The sequence below is a fragment of the Bos grunniens genome, chromosome 6 (genome assembly GCF_055505025.1).
Source record: "Bos grunniens cultivar Pamir isolate PY7600 chromosome 6, Bosgru_T2T1.0, whole genome shotgun sequence".
Taxonomy (NCBI): domain Eukaryota; kingdom Metazoa; phylum Chordata; class Mammalia; order Artiodactyla; family Bovidae; genus Bos; species Bos grunniens.
Window position 1 is genome coordinate 31,412,153 of NC_141170.1, and position 19,906 is coordinate 31,432,058.

General features: G+C 39.4%; 1 protein-coding gene across 3 annotated transcripts in view; it reads right to left on the minus strand.

The window, feature by feature from the left end:
* The window catches only part of MOB1B (MOB kinase activator 1B), a 93,336-nt gene that overhangs the window by 37,146 nt on the left and 36,284 nt on the right, over positions 1–19,906 (minus strand). The window contains exons 2-3 of one of the 3 annotated variants that reach the window (XM_086405489.1): positions 4,361–4,488; positions 1,530–4,246 (exon numbers count right to left, since the gene is read on the minus strand). The exons of the other annotated variants lie outside the window; for them this stretch is intronic. The gene's annotated coding sequence lies outside the window, so the exon portion shown is untranslated. The remainder of the gene's footprint in view (positions 1–1,529; positions 4,247–4,360; positions 4,489–19,906) is intronic. 3 annotated transcript variants of the gene reach the window in all.

A 19,906-nucleotide genomic window follows, 5' to 3' on the forward strand; every position in this document is an offset into this window, starting at 1 on the left:
TCTGGAAATAGGGGTAGAGATGGAACAAGACTTCCCCAGTCTGTTTAAGAAGAGGTACACACCCAGATCCCCTCTGCAATCTACACAGTAGGCTTTTGTATCACACCCTCATCCTGAGAAAAGACTAGAAACTAAAGGTGTATTCTATAAAAAGAGGGCAAAACAGAGAGGGTGTCTGGCTTAAGAGATATGATTACAGGCACAGTTGTAGGCAGATGCACCATATGTAACACTAGATGATTAGATGAGTTTGAAAAAAATCAATGTTGAGACCCCTTGCCTTTTCCCACAGCAAGATCTCTAAAACCTTACAGTCCAGATAATAATCTCCAACCAAAAACCAACTGTGCTTTTTTTTTGGGTAAATCTAACCACACCATATAAAGATATAGAAAGAAATTTACATCAGGGATTCTTCAAGGTAACAGCCTAGCCATATCACCCTTCAGCAAATCCCATAACTGACATGCCCCCTACACACAGAGATTCCAATTTGCTTTTCAGTTGTCCTACTTGTAAATAAAAGGCTTTCCAGGTGGCTCAGTGGTAGAAAATCCGCCTGCAATGCAAGAGACACAGGTTTGATCCCTGGGTCAGAAAAGGCAACCCACTCCAGTATTCTTGTCTAGGAAATCCTATGGACAGAGGAGTCTGGCAGGCTACAGCCCATCGGGTCACAAAAGAGTCGGACACAACCTACCAACTAAACAACAACTTATAAATAAAAACAGAAAGAAAAAGAGTTATCAGGACTTGAGGGAAGCCTCTAATATGCAAGAAGACATCAAAATACCAAAAAAAAAAAAAAACCCCAAAAAACAAACAGGCAATTAAAGGATAAACAGGGGAGAATAAAAACGAGCCCCCCCAAAACTATTAATATCCTCAGTGATAGAAAAACAGTTACCGCTTCATGAAATAAGAAAGGAATACTATATTAAAAAAAAGAAAAAAAAAGGACTGTTAAATTTTTTAAAAATGGTAGCAGAAATTAAAACCACAATAAAAAGAATAGAAAATAAAACCAAAGTAATCTCTTAGAACACAAAGCCTGAAAAACAAAGAAAGATATGGAAAAGGAGAAAAATATCAAGGATCTGTTCAGGAGGCCCAAATTCTAAGTAACAAGAATTCCAGAAACACATAACAGAAAAAGAAGGGAATATTTTGTCAAGAAATACTTTATTAAGGAAATAAACTAATAAATTTTCCCAGAATTGAAAATGCCTTTTTAGACTGAGAGAACACCAACTTGGTGGATAAACCCACAACAGAAGAAGAAACTAAGAAATTTCAGAACAAAGAGGAGACCTTACAACAGTCCAGAGGGAAAAAAACAAGATACACAGCATCAGAAGTCAGAAAGGCATTTGGACCTCTCAGTAACAAGTGGAGCACCTCATCCATAAAAATTAAAATTCTGTGAGAAAATCTACAACCTAGAACTTGATACTCTGACATGATATCAATCAAGTATGAAGGTATATTTCTAGATATATAAAGTCTCAAAATATTAACAGTCCACTTACTGTTTTTAGTGAGCTTTTAGACAATCTGCCGCACAAAAACTGAAGTGAAGTGAAAGTCGCTCAGTCATGTTCGACTCTTTGCGATCCCATGGACTATACAGTCCATGGAATTCTCCCAGCCAGAACACTGGAGTGGGTAGCCTTTCCCTTCTCTAGCTGCACCAAAAAGAAGGGAGTAAATCAAGAGAGAGGACATGAGATCCAGAAAGAGGAAATCCAACCCAAAAGCCATGCAAGGGGAATCCCCCGAATGAAGGCAAAGGGAGATCCCAAATAACAGCTATACAGCAAGACTTATGTAACATCAGCCAACGGACTAGAGCAGATAAGAAAGCTCCAACAGACAGTATTCAAGAACATAAAGTGACAGAATCTGAAATGTATTTCAAGGTTAACCAGGAAGTGTTTGGTGGTTAAAAAAAGGTATTGAGTACATAGAAAATAACAAAAAATTTCCAGATACAGTAAGAAGCTGTTCAGGAAAGAAAACAAAATTACAGTATATACATGGCTCAACTATCAACAGTGTTTATTTATATAAGGTTAACTATATTGAGAAGCTGGTAGGATGGAACGATGTAAATATAAGATGGGATGTATACAGATATAAATATAGATATACATGGGGATACCATGGGAGTGATACCCTCTTCTTCCATAATAAGAATAGTTAATGCCTAAAGTGAAAAAAAAAATTCAGTATGTAACAATATAAACTAGTTTGAGATAAGAAATTAAAAATTAAGACAATCAGGTAAAAGAGTTCAAATGGGTGTATCCAAAAACAGGAAAAGAGGAATGGTTTTTCTGACAAGTCTTATAGAATTTTGATTCTACTGAATTAAATTGTCATGTACATGCATAATACTGACAAAAATCAAAATTAAATTTTAAGAAGTTTAAAAGCCTAATAAAAAAATAGTTCTAATGCTTGCTAAAACATGGCAATAAAATGAGTCACGTATAGAAATGTTAATAAAGCATCTTTAAAATCTACACATCATGTGCAATATATCTCTGACTCCAGCACTATTTACAGTACACTATAGACAAGGAAGCCCAAAGAACACCAGACCACCTTACTTGTCTCCTGAGAAGCCTGTTTGAGGGTCAAGAAGCAAAAGTTAGAACCAGACATGGAACAACAGACTGGTTCCAAACAGGGAAAGGAGTATGACAAGGCTGTATATTGTCACCCTGCTTATGTAACTTATATGCAGAGTATATCATGTGAAATGCCAGGCTGGAAGAATCACAAGCGGGAACAAGACTGCCAGGAGAAATATCAACAACCTCAGATATGCAGATGATGCAACTCTAATGACAAAAAGTGAAAAGGTACTGGGGTCACAAAGAGTCAGACACGACTGAACGACTGAACTGAACTGAAGAGGAACCAAAAAGCCTCTTGATGGTGGTGAAAAAAGAGAGTAAAAAAGCTGGCTTAAAATTCAACATTCAAAACACTAAGATCATGGCATCTGGTCCTATCACATCGTGGCAATTAGAAGGAGAAAAAATGGAAACAATGGCAGATTTTAATTTCTTGGGCTCCAAAATCATTGCAGACAGTGACCACAGCCATGAAATTAAAAGATGCTTGCTCCTTGGAAGGAAAGCTATCACAAACTTATTAGACAGCGTATTAAAAAGCAGACATCACTTGGCTGACAAAGGTCCAGACAGTCAAAGCTATGGTTTTTCTGGTAGCCATGTACGGATGTGAGAGTAGGGATGTGAGAGTAGAACCATAAAGACTGAGCACCAAAAGAACTGATGCTTTCAAATTTATGGTGCTGGATGACTCTTAGGAGTCCCTTGAACTGCAAGGAGATCAAATCAGTCAATCCTAAAGGAAATCAATCCTGAATATTTATTGGAAGGACTGATGCTGAAGCTGAAGCTCCAATACTTTGGCCACCTGATACGAAGAGGCCACTCAATGGAAAAGACCTTAATGCTAAGGAAGACTGAGGGGAGGAAGAGTAGGGGATGACAGAGGATGAGATGGTTGGATGGCATCACTGACTCAACGGACATGAATTTGAGCAAATTCCAGGATATAGTAGAAGACAGAGGAGCCTGGTGTGCTGCAGTCCATGTGGTCACAAAGAGTTGGAAATGACTTTGCAACTGACAACAAATAGACAAGGAAACCAAAATCACCTATATATACATGCAGACTTTTACCCCTAATGCTTTATTACCTGGTGGCTGCTACTGCTACCATCCTTAGCTCTATTATCAAAATTGTTTCAAAAACATTCACCTTAGAAACTGTCAGACTCAATCAGTTTGATATGCCAATGGCCCCTGAGGAAACCCAAAGTCATTAGTTAAATATATATCAAGATGTGATTTGTAAAAGCAGCATGCAGCACAGGGTAGTATAAAAATACTGCCAGCTGACTGACCTATGGCCCTGGAATCAGAGTACCTGTACTACTTAGTGAGAGACCTTGACTTAGTTACTTATTACTGAGCCTCTCAGGAGCCTTCTCTACCTCATCTGAAAATGAAGGAAGCATTATGTTGCAGAGTTGTTTTGAGGATTAGAAATCAGTAAGCAAATACTAATGCAATGCCTGGCACAAGCATCAATAAAAGCCATCAAGGGACTTCCCTGGTGGTCCAGTGGTTAAAAGTCCTCCTTTCAATGCAGGGGTGCAGCTTGATCCCAGCTTGATCCTTGGTTGGGGAGCTAGGATCCCACATTCCTCACAGCCGAAAAACCAAAACACAGAACAGATTCAATGTTGTAATAAATTCAAAGACATCAAAAAATATATATTTAAAAATATTTTTTAAGGCCATCTACCTTTAATATTTACCTTGAGCATTATCTACTTCATATGGCATAGGAGAAACCTTGATTTTACTGCTGGGTACTCTGGGCTGTAATCCCTAATTTGCCTTGTATTGGTTAGGTGACTTTGAGAAAGTTACTTAATCATTCTGACTGCAAAAAAGAAGAAATCATATCACCTACCATGAAGGATGGTATCTGAAAACCAAACTATATGCACAGAAATACAAAACATAGGAGAGTCAAGAGGAAGGGGACATATGTATACCTATGGCTGATTCATATTGATATACCGCAGAAACCAGCATAATATTTAAAGCAATTATCCTTCAATTATAAATAGATTAATTAAAAAAAAAAGAAATACAGAGCACAAGCTGGTGTATAGTCAGGGCTCAACAATTGATGGCAGTTAAATATATGTGTACCATCCCTTTAACTTTTGCAGTGAAGGTCCATCATAGACATAAGCTGAGTTATGGCTACATATTATCCTTTTACAATAAGCAACAGCAAAAAAAGGGAAATTAGTAACATCAAAAAATACCAGTAAAACAGTAAGACACTTGGAATTCTTGGTATCATTGAGAATTTGTTTATATAATTGACTAAGTGTAGCCTTGGAAATCACAAGAGATTAGTCTCAACTGATTTTTCTAAAAATAAGATGTAGGAACAAAATCCTTCCCATTTCTAAAAATCACTAAATGTAAATTACTTCTCCAGAGATTTGATCTCATTCTAAAGAATTTCACAAGTCACCATAAATCTTTTCAAACACCATTAAGAAGAAACACTGAATGCTGTCAAATATAAAACTGTTCTTTTACAACTAAGGACATAGGCACAAAAGTAGTTATTTTGCCCAACTTACATACTCCAGATCACAAGCATAACTGAATTCTTCCATAAAGGAACTTGGATAAAATATTTCTTTCATTCAAGACTGTTTCATTCTCCCCTTCTGCTCAAAAGCAAGGATTTCCATCTTTCAGATCACCAATGGTTTAAGCATAAGCTTATGGTACCCAAACATAGAACAATCACAATTCCTCTAAATGAAGACTAAAAACAAAAGAAGAAGGCTGGGCGCCGAAGAATTGATGTTTTTGAACTGCAGTGTTGGAGAAGACTCTTGAGAGTCCCTTAGACTGCAAGGAGAGCAAACCAGTCAATCCTAAAGGAAATCAACCCTGAATATTCATCAGAAGGACTGAAGCTGAAGCTTCAAAACTTTGATGCAAAAGAGCTGATTCATTAGATAAGGCCATCTGATGCAAAGAGCTGACTCATTAGATAGGACCCTGATGCTTGGAAAGATTGAAGGCAGGAGGAGAAGGGGACGACAGAGGATGAGATGGTTGGATGGCATCACCGACTCAATGGACATGAGTTTGAGCAAGCTCCAGGAGATGCAGGACAGGGAAGCCTGGCATGCTGCAGTCCATGGGGTTGCAAAAAGTCAGACATGACTGAGAGACTGAACAACAACAAAAAACAAGAAAGGACTCATGGATAGATAGTAGTATGTCAGGAAAGTCCCTATGGAAAATAATACATAGATGCAGGCAAACCTGGGAACCAAAGGCAGAACAAGAACTGTATTGTACAAGAAAGGTACAATTAAAAAAAAAAAAGCCCCTTTAATCCTAATATTGTCAACTACAAAAGTTACATTTCATATTATCTGAGATTCAGCTATACTCCCCAGTACCTGGAAAGGGCTTCAACTATGGCCATTTAAAGCTAAGAGCATGCATGCATGCTAAGTCTTTTCAGTTGTGTATGACTCTTTGCAACCCTATGGATGGCAGCCTGCCAGACTCCTCTGTCCATGGGATTCTGCAGGGAAGAATACTGGAAGGGGTTGCCATGCCCTCCTCCAGGCAATCTTTCCAACCCAGGGATTGAACCTGTGTTTCCTGAACTTCAGTCAGATTCTTCACCACTGAGCCACCAGGGAAGCCCAAAACTGAGAAAGAGTAACACAAATGAGTGAAAACCATCAAAGAGAAAAAACACATAAAACGAATGCAAGATTCTCTTCCTTTCTTCCCAGTTTCTTATGAACTAAGTGAAATGTGAATATCAGAACTGCCATGAAAAAAAAAGAACAAATTAATCAAAACTAGCATGGTTTCTCACACATAAAATTATGCAAAGTATTTATTGATAAAATGAAGGTGTTCTGAATTTTCATAACATATAACTTACTTTTGCTTACCACAGTTTGACTAGTAAGTACTCAAAAACAATAAGCATATCAGAAAGGCATATTCTTCAGTCACTAGCAATTAGACACAACTACTTCTTCATAGTTTGGGGAAAAGACTCTCCACTTTGAAATAATCCAGAGAGAAAAACCCTGGCAGAGCTCTCTATCAGATTTCATAAGAAAGGCAATAAATGCATTGAGAGTAATAAGTGAAAAGCAGTTTTACATCTACCTCCAGAATCTATAGGTCATTTTTACAGTATGTCACCTGTTTCCCGAACATGTTGATTACTTGCATTAAATTATCAGTTGCCTATCTGCATTAAAATATCATAAAGATAACTAAGAAACAGGTAATTCAATTGGAGTTAAATATCTCATTCTGTAATTAAATCCACCTCTATGGATAATTCGTGCTTATCTTGGAGAAAAGTAGTATTTTCCTGTATGCAACATGCTCAGGCATGAACGACTCCTTACCACCCCAGGACTGTAACCCTCCAGGATCCTTGGTCTATAGAATTCTCCTGGCAAGCACACTAGAATGGGTTGCCATTTCCTCCTCCAGAGGATCTTCTTGACCCAGGGATTGAACCTGCATCTCCTGTGTTGGCAGGCGGGTTCTTTACCACTGAGCCATATGGGAATAATTACATTCTACTGTTACTTTTCACATGACTATTAATTTTTAAATTTCACTTGTTAAAAAACTGCATTCTAAATTTCAACATAAAAGATGTTAATTTCACCTTTTAAGATGAAGAGTAAAAAGGTTGATGACAATAAAAGCAAGCAGCCTAAGTATGCCATTAGAAATAAAGAAGACAAGCAAATCAATAACAAAAAAAATAACCCAGTCAAAAATGGGCAAAGACCTAAAGACAGTTACCCAAAGAATACATACAGATGGCTGATTAAGCACATGAAAAGATACCCAACATCACTAATTATTCAGTTGAGTTCAGTTGCTCAGTCGTGTCCAACACTTTGTGACCCCATGGACTGCAGCATGCCAGACTTCCCTGTCCATCACCAACTCCCAGAGCTTGCTCAAACTCATGTCCATTGAGTCAGTAGTGCCATCCAACCATCTCATCCTCTTTTGTCATCTTCTCCTCCTGCCTTCAACCTTTCCCAGCATCAGGGTCTTTTCCAATGAGTCGGTTCTTCACATCAGATGGCCAAAGTATTGGAGCTTCAGCTTCAGCATCAGTCCTTCCAATGAATGTTCAGGGTTCATTTCCTTTAGGATTGACTGGTTTGATTCCCTTGCTGTCCCAAGGACTCTCAAGAGTCTTCCCTAGCACCACAATTCAAAAGCATCAATTCTGCGCTCAGCCTTCTTTATGGCCCAACTCACATATGTACGTGACTACTGGATATATACATATATGAAGGCCAAGAAGTTCTTATGATTAGGATTCTCAGTGGTGTGATGGTGGTAGGGGATGCAGGGATGTGAGCACTCGCACTCACTGCTGTTGGAACACAGTCTACAGTGGCAGGCAGAGAATGTGCCTGGCATACGTTAAGTCTTTGAAAGGATAAGACAACCACGTCTCTATACAAAATTATAAAATAAAGATTCAATAAATGAGTGTTTCAGATTTTTCTGTATATGATAGTCACCTATTTCCATTTCTCCAAAAGTCTCTGTTCAGTTCAGTCGCTCAGTCATGTCCGACTCTTTGCAACCCCATGAACCGCAGCACGCCAGGCCTCCCTGTCCATCATCAATTCCTGGAGTCCACCCAAACCCACGTCCATCAAGTCAGTGATGCCATCCAACCATCTCATCCTCTGTCGCCCCCTTCTCCTCCTGCCCTCAATCTTTCCCAGCAGCAGGGTCTTTTCCAATGAGTAAAAGTCTCTGGGAGGGGAAAATTAGAGCAGAATAAAGGAGAAATCACTCATACTTCCACCTACCACTATGACAATACTTGAAAAATTTTTTTACTTCTAATTTATCTTTCCCTCCACCTCCCCCATCCCATCCCCTTAGGTAACCGTAAGTTTGTTTTCTAAGTCTGTGAGTCTGTTTTGTACATAAGTTTACTTGTATCATTTTTTAGATTCCACATGTTACATTGATAACAAATGTAAAAAATCGTGACCAAGTATCAAATATGTAGTACTATGCTAAATGATAAGAGATTTAAAAATGACTTTTGAAACTGCTGCATCCTTAAAGAGGTCACATACTCTGATGAGGAGAAAGGCCTGAAAACCGACAAGTATAACATCTTTTTGATAGGAGCTATAATAAGGACTGTGGAGGAGGACACTGACATGATATCTAACAGATTGGGAAGGAAGCATAAGTCAGAGAAAAGTAGTTGGCTCCAGAAAGAATCAGCCTGCCAATGCAGCAGACAGGAGACACAGCTCAATCCCTGGGTGGGTAAGATCCCCTGGAGGTGGAAATGGTAGGCCACTCTAGTATTTTTGCCTAGTAAGTACAGTCCATGGAGTCGCAAAGAGTTGGACATGCATGAGCATGCACGAATGCCTGAACTAAAGAAACGGGGATGGGATGGAGAAGGGCAGTCTAGCCAGAACAACAGGAACGACATTTTACAAAGGTAGGCTGGCTTGGGAGAAATGTCTGTTGAAAGAAGTGGGAATAAAGGGGTAAACGGGTTGGGGGGTAGGGACACGGGGAGGGAATGGAGTGGGAAGCGAGTGGAGGGGTAGACAAGGAAGGAAGGAGCAGAGGAGGCTGAACTGGTAAGCAAACATCATTATCACGAGGGCCCTCTACATCTTGGGATTTGCCAACCCCTTCCAGCCCATTCCAATCTCTACTTGAGATACCCAAGTGAACTGCAGAAAAAACTGGGTCAAAGGATTCCAGCCACCTCATTTCAGTATTAAAAAAACACAACGTGGGACTTCCCTGGTAGTCCAGTGGTTAAGATAACGTGCTTCAAAGGCAGCGAGGTGTGGGTTCAATCCCTGGTGGGGAACTAAGATCCCACACGTTGCAAAGCCAAAAAACCAGAAAAGAACACACAGACACACACACACCCATCCTCCCCACCATGCCATGGAATTCCCTGGAGGTCCAGTGGTTAGGCTCGCTTTCCTTGCCGTGGCCTGGGCTCAATCCTTGCAGTACAGCCAAAACAAAAACAAAAAATGTGATGCTAGAATGGAGCAATAGAAGCAGCAGTGCCTAAACTAAGCAAAATGGTCCCTCAAACCCATCCTCATAGAAACAGCCTCTGCTTAAAAATAGAGAAGCAAGTATCTGCAAAACTTCTGCAGCACATACATACCAGACCCATCGAAAAAAAAAATTTTTTTTCTTAGCCACCATGCAGCATGCAGGATCTTAGTTCCCCAAACAGGGACAGAACCCTCACTCCCTTCACTGGAAGTGCTGAGTCTTAACCACTGGACGGCCAGGAAGTCCCATCTTACAACTTTTATAAATGCTTCTCTATTTCATACAAAGATGTTTGTACACTCAATGGGACATTAATAATAATCTCAATAATCTTTAACCTTCATTAACCACTGGACTTGAAACCAATGAATTAAAAAAAATTACTGAAGAGCACATCCATATTAACATTCCAGTCTCCAATTTTAAGATTCCTGAAAACACAGACCACATTTTATTTCTGAACTGCTACCTTTCTTCTCCTGCCACTAGCAGCTAATAACACTCTGCTTATTATACATAGGCGATGCCAATAAATACGTATTGTAATATTCAGCAATACCATGCCAAGATAGCTAAAAAAAAAAATCTGAATTCAGAAAGAGTTTACATACTGGCTTGGGAATTTCATGTACAGGATTCTCTGGTTGTTGAAAACCTCCATATACATTCTCTCATTTAATTCTCACATTTACCCAATGGCACAGGCATTTCTTTAGCCCCAGTAAACAGAGAAAACAGAAAAAATTAACTGATGTGTCCAAAGTCACATGGCCAGTGACAGACCAAAGACTCTTAAAACCCAGGTCTCCTCACTCACAAGCCACTGTTCTATGACAACCTTCAGTTAATCAAAAATATCTATCTACTGAGGACATACTTGCCAAGCAAGTACATGCCAAACATGTACTAACATGCTGGGAAATAAAACAGTGAACAAACCTCATGAAACTTACAGTCTAGGAAAGAGGATAAAACCTTAAATAATAATTATAAATAATTATATGTGTGTAAAGACAACCAGAGAATTTAACCTTGAGGACTGTTAAAGAAAAAATAATACTCACTGACATTTGTTAAAAATGGTTAAGGCAGACTTTATTCAGGAACAATCAGGCAGCTATAGGGGCTACTGCAGTGGGATTTTACAGTAGGATAGACAGATTGAGTTCCACTCCAAATACAGCATTGGTAAGGCAAGTGGGAACTTATAACCAAGGAGCAAGGTGCAGGGGTGAATGAAAAAATTACCAAGACAATCTATCAGGGGAACGGGGCTGGGTCGGGGGGCAGTCCTGGTTAAACTGACTTAACAGGATTCTTAATAGTCCATGGGGTCGCAAAGAGTCGGACATGACTAAGCAACTGAACTGAACTGAACAGGATTCTTGTTGAACACAGGCCGAGGTGATAAGACATCACCTGAGGGATGGTGGTGGATGAGGAAGCAGATCAGATCCTGAGGGTGGCAGGGGATTCTAGTTAAACCGACCAGCAGGGTTCTTACTAAAGCTAGACTTTTTATAAGGAAGTGCGCAGATAGGCCTAGGAGAAGGTTCAAGACCTGACCAAAGTGTGGTCAAGTAAAGAATCTTTGTCAGGGCCTCGCAGAGTCTCTCAAGGACAGAGGTAGTGTTATGCTGAACACCAAAGAATTTTCTTCTTTATTTTGAATCATTTAACTCAATATACAGACAAACTCCACTTACTATTGTCTAAAACTTCTCAAACTTGAAGGTGCTTTTTAAAATCACTCCTCAGTCAGTTCAGTTCAGTTAAATCACTTAGTCGTGTCTCTTTGCCACCCCATGAATCGCAGCACGCCAGGCCTCCCTGTCCATCACCAACTCCCGAAGTTCACTCATACTCACATCCATCGAGTCAGTGATGCCATCCAGCCATCTCATCCTCTGTTGTCCCCTTCTCTCCTGCCCCCAATCCCTCCCAGCATCAGAGTCTTTTCCAATGAGTCAACTCTTTGCATGAGGTGGCCAAAGTACTGGAGTTTCAGCTTTAGCATCATTCCTTCCAAAGAAATCCCAGGGCTGATCTCCTTCAGAATGGACTGGTTGGATCTCTTTGCAGTCCAAGGGACTCTCAAGAGGCTTCTCTAACACCACAGTTCAAAAGCATCAATTCTTCGGCACTCAGCTTTCTTCACAGTCCAACTCTCACATCCATACATGACCACTGGAAAAACCATGGCCTTGACTAGACGGACCTTTGTTGGCAAAGTAACGTCTCCACTTTTTAATATGCTATCTAGGTTGGTCATAACTTTTCTTCCAAGGAGTAAGAGTCTTTTAATTTCATGGCTGCAGCCACCATCTGCAGTGATTCTGGAGCCCCCAAAAATAAAGTCTGACACTGTTTCCCCATCTATTTCCCATGAAGTGATAGGACCAGATGCCATGATCTTCATTTTCTGAATGTGGAGCTTTAAGCCAACTTTTTCACTCTCCACTTTCACTTTCATCAAGAGGCTTTTTAGCTCCTCTTCACTTTCTGCCATAAGGGTGGTGTCATCTGCATATCTGAGGTTATTGATATTTCTCCTGGCAATCTTGATTCCAGCTTGTGCTTCTTCCAGCCCAGCATTTCTCATTATGTACTCTGCATATAAGTTAAATAAGCATAGTGACAATATACAGCCTTGACGTACTCTTTTTCCTATTTGGAACCAGTCTGTTGTTCCATGTCCAGTTCTAACTGTTGCTTCCTGACCTGCATATAGGTTTCTCAAGAGGCAGGTCAGGTGGTCTTGTATTCCCATCTCCTAAGTGATGCCAAAGCTCCAGCTTTGTCTAAAGTAGACTTCTCAAGAGTTATATATAGATATTGATCTCCTCAGCCCAGGAGATGACCTTCTGTCACCAGAGGGTCAAGAGTAACCTTTCGTCCCAATGGTGCTAAATGAAATGACAGTGATACTTTCTTTTAAATATTCAATGACAAAAAAGGGTAAAGGTATCTCTAGAACCTAGTCGTCATCTGACAATACAGTCCCAACACCTTACAAAGATGCTCCCACTTCAGCAAAAGCTAAAATTAGTACAGTTCAACTGAGGAACACCTTCCCAATGTCTAGCCACTTAGAATTGTATTTTTTGGTAGTTTGGCTCTCACTATAATCTGAAAAAAAAAAAAAAAAATTTTTTTAAATTGCAGTTCTTGATAAATTGCCATTTCTTAAATTAAAAGCTTGAAAAGTTTAAGAAAGGATTAATTTAAAGGTTGAACAGTCTGACAGATAAAGACTCCTTTGGGAGTCCTTAACAAATAGGGTGGAGACACAAGCATCAGTACTCCAAACAATGCCGTGCTCCAGTTGAGAGACTTCAGTTTTGACAAAATGGTTTGTTGTTCACTGGCTCAAAAGTGCAATTTCTAAGAGTTGAAACTAAGAGAACCAGCTGAACATTTGGTAGGGTTTGAGGAAGGGCTAGGGAGAATGGAGCCAGGCATATGTGAGTAAAACCTATAACCAATGGGGAGTTTTTAAACAAAGAGCTACTTTAGTAGTTAAATCTAATGATACAGGCCACCAGCAAACAGATTCTCTAAAGAGGGGATCATGCTGCTGCCCACCTGGGCATCAAGACTCCAGAAAAGTTGTCATAAAAGACTTTGATTCCTACTGCTTCCACTTTATTCTATGTTTATACTGAATAATAAAAAGTATTTAAGTTAAACCATTAACTATCCCCACAAAGAAACTCACAAAAATCAATACCCAATACTACAACTACTAAACTGTTCTCATCAAATTTCAGTTTGAGAACAGGAGAACTTAGGCAAAAAGATAAAAACAATAGTAGCAATAAAATAAGACCCAGTCTTTCCACTGCAAATAATAAGAATAAGGCCACCTGGCTATGAGGTTCTTAGACTATTACCCAAATATGTTTATTTACCTTCAAACTCCTGCTTTTAAGTTCTAATTTCAGAAAATCAAAGTAGCACTAATACATATGATAATAAACCTATAGAAATTGGCTCTGATTTGGTCATCAGAAATGATGACTATGTTTATAAAAAACAAGAACAGCTACAAGCAACCATCACACTGTTGAGATGTTGACAACAAACTAGATATCACTGCTACATGGAACTACAATTTATTGAGCTAGAACTTTTACATTCAGGATAAACTATCCTCCCAACATGTCTGAGGTATCAGTCTTAAACACAGGATCCATGGGGAAATAAATTAGATTACTATCACACTCATACCGCACACAATGGAGTATCAGACTGCTTTCATCCTTATTACAGCCGAAGTGGGGGTCCACACGTGCTCAGGAGAGGAGTAATGGTGGCTGGATGACAGCTGGAGGCCAAGCCACAAGAGAGGTGGTCAGGCAGAGTTAGGAGAATTGCTTCAGACAGAGAGGTCTGAACAACTAAGTATACTGAGTATAAGAGCCAGGTTTCTCACTGACAAAGAAGGAAGTGAAAAATATGTAAAGAGATGAGACTCTGAGGAACCTTGTGCTCAGAACTACAAGTATTAGTGTGAATTCATTCAATACAGATGAACAGACATAGAAAAAGTATTTGGATTTAAATTCGTGTGGGTATGGATTTTTCTAGCATTGGCCAATGAGATGGCCGGGAGCAGCAAAACATCTGCAGTAATGAGGACACCTATCACCTAAATTCTGGTTCCCAAATACTATCCACTGCTGGCTAGAACCAAGGCCCTCAGGGAAGTGGTCCGCCCCAGGGTTGAGGCATGGAAAGTATACGATAAACCGGGAATGTCTGATGGTGCTGAAAGGAATGGAGTGCTCAGAGAAAGACAGGAACGAATCAAAGGGACCCAGAAGACAGCCTCAAGAGGACTTCCACTAGCCAAAACTGAGACAATGTGAGCACCAAAATAAGCTATGATGGTCAAAATTAACTCATTAAATAAAACAGAAACCCATGAGCCCATGCTGATATTAAAAAATTAATTAATGGAATGGATAAAGGCTCCCTTACAGTAAAAATGTCACATAATAAATATAAAAGCAGTGATAGGATGAGAACATTGTCAAGCATCATAATAATAATACAGAAAAGAAATTTCAACAGACATCAGAACTCATAGGTGAAAATGGAATGAGGAAGGGGATAGGTATATAGTCCCAAAACAGCTCCTAAAAAATAAATATTAATTATAACCCTTTGGATTATAGCCTGTCAGGCTCCTCTGTCCATGGGATTTTTCAGGCAAGAATTCTGCAGGGGTTTGCCATTTCCTTCTCCAGGGGATCTTCCCAACCCGGGGATTAAACCAGAGTCTCTTGTGGCTCCTGAATTGCAGGCAGATTCTTTACACATAGAGCCATCAGGAAAGCCCCACTTCAATATCTCCTAATCAAATATACAACTAAAGAGAAGTATTACATGTGTTTTCATATATCCAAAACTCTAAAGGTACAAGAACTCTTTACATCAAGAAAAAAAATCATTAATGGTAAAAGTAATCAAACAGTGATTATTTTGCACTCAGTAATGTAAAACAAATGCAACTCTGTATCAGATGGTAAAAGTAAACCAAGGCCAGCCAAGTAGTCACAATTCCCAAAACTACAGTTCTGAAAACATGACCAAACTGACTTCAATTCCCTCTGCAAAACAAACATACCATATTAATCGGGTTAACAAACAACAAAACTGTTAAGATAATACTTGGTCAATAGACACTCAAAGTGATGCTGCAGTAGTATACTGACATAAAAAATTCACAAGTGAAAAACCTGATCTATGCACAGTAGAGATCCATTTGTATATTTTTAAATATATACAAACAAAACATGATGGAAAAGATTAGGAAGTAACATCACAAAATACAATAGCTATCTCTGAAGGTGCAATTATGAGAGATTTTTATTTTCTTCCTTTTCTTATCAGTATTTTGTGATTTCACCAAAATGTGTATTATTCATTCACTAAAAGTTAAAAATAATGTTAAAGTATTATTTAAATTTAAAGGTTTCTACAGATGGTGACTGCAGCCATGAAATTAAAAGATGCTTACTCCTTGGAAGGAAAGTTATGACCAACCTAGATAGCATATTCAAAAGCAGAGACATTACTTTGCCAACAAAGGTTCGTCTAGTCAAGGCTATGGTTTTTCCTGTGGTCATGCATGGATGTGAGAGTTGGGCTGTGAAGAAGGCTGAGCACCGAAGAATTGATGCTTTTGAACTGTGGTGTTGGAGAAGACTCTTGAGAGTCCCTTGGACTGCAAGGAGATCCAACCAGTCCATTCTGAAGGAGCTCAGCCCTGGGATTTCTTTGGAAGGAATGATGCTAAAGCTGAAACTCCAGTACTTTGGCCACCTCATGCAAAGAGTTGACTCACTGGAAAAGACTCTGATGCTGGGAGGGATTGGGGGCAGGAGGAGAAGGGGACGACAGAGGATGAGATGGCTGGATGGCATCACTGACTCGATGGACGTGAGTCTGAGTGAACTCCGGGAGTTGGTGATGGACAGGGAGGCCTGGCGTGCTGCGATTCATGGGGTCGCAAAGAGTTGGACACGGCTGAGCGACTGATCTGATCTGATTTTCTCTTCCACCATTACATTCTTGATGAACCTTAGAAAACAGTCCTAACAGTACGAGATATTAATACCTGGTAATGGAAGACTTCTCTGAAAAACAAGGCCCGTTTGAACACTACCTTTTTATATAATTTTATCAATTATAGATAAAGGTAATATGAGGCAGGTTCTCTGGATTGAGACTGCCAGGATTTAAAATCCAGCTATCCCACGGACTGGCCACAGAATTTTGAGCAAATTATTTAACTTCTCTTTGTCAGTTTCTTCATCTGTAAAAATGGAGTTCCTATTTGTTATTAAACTACTTATTTAAAGCATTTAGTGCCTGGTACATAGCACTTAGGTTATTTTACTATGAGTTTCTTTTATAGGTGACGATGTTCAGGTACTAAAATCAGTTAAACCGTCTGAATGAAAACAAAGATGCTGGGATGGGTGGGATGGAGGGGTCTTTGAAAGAAAGAAGAGAGAAGCAGAAGAGACAGACGGAGGGACAGATATTAACACAGCTGAAAACCTGGGTCCCCTTTCCTAAACTGCTATTTTTTTGAAAACACAAATGGCAGTTGTCCACCATAATGCTTAATAAATATTTCTTTTCTTTCTTCCTTCCTTGCCCAACCTCTTTGTTTCTTCCTATACAGAAACAGGTTTGGCTTATATTCATTCACATTCCTAAACCACCTTCCCTATGAATTTCCATTTTAAAGTTAACGATATTTAAACTCTGTTCCAACTGAGTAGTCTTACATTAGGAAATTACACCTTGGGGGGCTTTCCTGGTGGCTCAATCTGTAAAGAAACTGCCTGCTATGCAGGAGACCTGAGTTCAATCCCTGGGTCTGAAAGATCCCCTAGAGAAGGAAATGGCAACCCACTCCAGTATTCTTGCCTGAAGAACTCCATGGACAGAGGAGTCTGGTGGGTTACAGTCAGGGGTCACAAAGAGTCAGATACAACTGAGTGACTTTCACTTCATTTTTCCTAGTCAAATGTTTCTGTGGAATTACATGTCGAAAGAGATCTGCAATCTAAAAATGCTAGAAACAAAGAGAACACACTATATATTAATATTTGTTGAATGATACTGTTAAGAACTCACTCTGATCCTACATCTCCCTGAATTTTATACTCATTAAACATCAGGATAGGAAAAGCCCTAAATCAAGAAAACTGTGTTCCGATTCTACCCAGGCTAATAATTAGGTGAGTAACCTGAAGTTGGGATTTTGCCACTTGAGCAAGATGTGGGGAGTAGGCTGTGTTACTGAAAGATCCTATCCAAGTCCCCAATTCTACAGCCTCTTGAACAAACCTGAACAAAATGGAGAATTCACGGGCAACTTCATGCCTCCCGATGCTTCCTCTGACTGAAAGCTCCCATTTCCCCTTTTAGAGAACTCCTGTTATACCTTCCATTCATCATTTCTTCCATGAAAGGACAGGACAAAATGCTCTGTATTCTCTGGATCCCTGGGCTTGCATAGCATCTCTTACAGATGACTATTTATACACTGTCTACCATTTCTGGAGTCTCACATCTTGCACAATGCCTAGCACACAGCAGGTGCTAAGGATGTGTTTAAAGATTTGAGTCTACAAAGTTAAATTAGGTTCCTGTAAAGATTTTGTATGCACCATCTGGGAGTTCAGCTAAATTTGAAGACATACACAGGCCAATATGGAGCACAACCAAGGCTTTGTCCCAGTCAGATTCATATATGAAGTGCAAATTTACTCTGAGCCATTTGTATAAAAGCTACACGAAGGTATCACTGCTGCAGATTATCTAAACACCTCCCCGAGGATTACCTAAAATTACTTCACTTCCTATCTAAAACATCTTTATCAGGGACTTTGGTCCACTGACAACCTCCTACCATACTATAAAAGGTACTGATGTTCAGTGTTTATGGTCATGTACCAGAAAATAAGCTCCACTAAAGCGGGAATTTTCATCTGTTTTGTTCAGAAATGATTCCCAGTGCCTACACCAGTGCCTGCATATGAATGATTTTTAAAAACCAATAATTCTTTCCTTCTATCTTACAGCCTGCGAAAGTTATGAGTCATTACCTTTATATGTGTATCTCACATTGCCCTATTCCCTCACCTTCATCCACTTATGGCAGCCTTACAAGCAAGCTTCCAAGAACCGGGGAAAATATTTGTATTTAACTCCTGAAGTGCAGCTTTTACTTTACTTTCTCTGCTTATACGTTGGAACAGAAATAATATCCAGGAAACTATACCAAATAATGAATAGATAATAACCAAAACTTTGTTCCTATACTTCTGATAATTATCAATATTTCTCTACTCCATATTTTAAAACTACTAGTGGACGAAAATCAAAACCAAAAATATTAGATTAACTTTTTTGGACAGTCAAGCACGTGGACAAAATACTTTGAGAATTAATTAACGGCTACATGTGACTTGACTGAAAAACTGTGTTCCAAATTATTGTTGTTTAGAAGCTAAGTTGTGTCAGACTCTTTGTGACCACATGGACTGTAGCCTGTCAATCTCTTATGTCCATGGGATTTCCCAGGCAATAATACTGGAGTGGGTGGCCATTTCCTTCTCCAGGGAACCTTCTAGACCCAGGGATCAAACCCATGTTTCCTGCTTGGCAGGTGGATTCTTCACCACTGTGCCCCTTGAAAAGCCCATGTACTATATACATTAACTATGACAAGATTCTTTTTTATGATTTATGTAGCTAATATGTTTCAGGAAAATGAATTTATCCACAGCATTTCTGTAATTATCAAATACTGAGCCACAGAAGAGTAGGATAATATTGTATTTATACTCAGAAAATACCACCAAAACTTTCTCTATCTCCTGGTTTCAGCCAAATATGGTTCTTCCCTGCTTCAGCCAATGTTAGCTATGAGTTCTCAGAGACAAAGGCCCATCAGAAGCAGTCAAGGACACCATCTACACTGCTATCTCAAAGATGGCTTTTAAATTCTTGAAGAAATCAAACATCAGCAACGTAAAAAAAATACTCAAGATGAAAAGTTTCAAGCTGAGATGTTTTATTTGTTGACTGAAACTAAAATAAGAAATGAAGATTTTTATGAAGTCACTCAGTCCTCTCATCTAGTACTACCTAGCTGACAAACTCAGAATCAACTTCCAGGATGAGCCTAAGAAAGACGTTGCACAAGCTCAAACGTGTTAAGGCAGGTTGACAAGCCAGGCCTCTCACTACCCTGTGCATATCAGAAATACTAGCAAGTCTAACCTGCCTGTTAGCCTCTGTGATATCTCAGTTTTGCTTAAACATCCTAAAAAGGATTAACATTCTAGATATAAGCTTGTGGAAATAAGGGTGAATTAAGTTCTCAGGATTCAGGTGCCAGTGTGATGATGAAAAATCATGGGAGGCAGGAAAAGAAAGTTGGGACAAAAAAATAAATCTTTAAATGCTAATTTTCTCCACAACAGTAAAAGAGCATATGGGGTGGGTTTCAATCTCCTAATTTTTACTAGCTTTCTAACCACAGATTAAACAGAGGTGAATCACAACCAAGCCTTCAAAAAAGCAGTCCCCCAAAGCATTAAGGTCTGTTTTCAGAGGACCTGAGGCTTGTTTGCTGCCACCATACTCCCTTCCAGCCA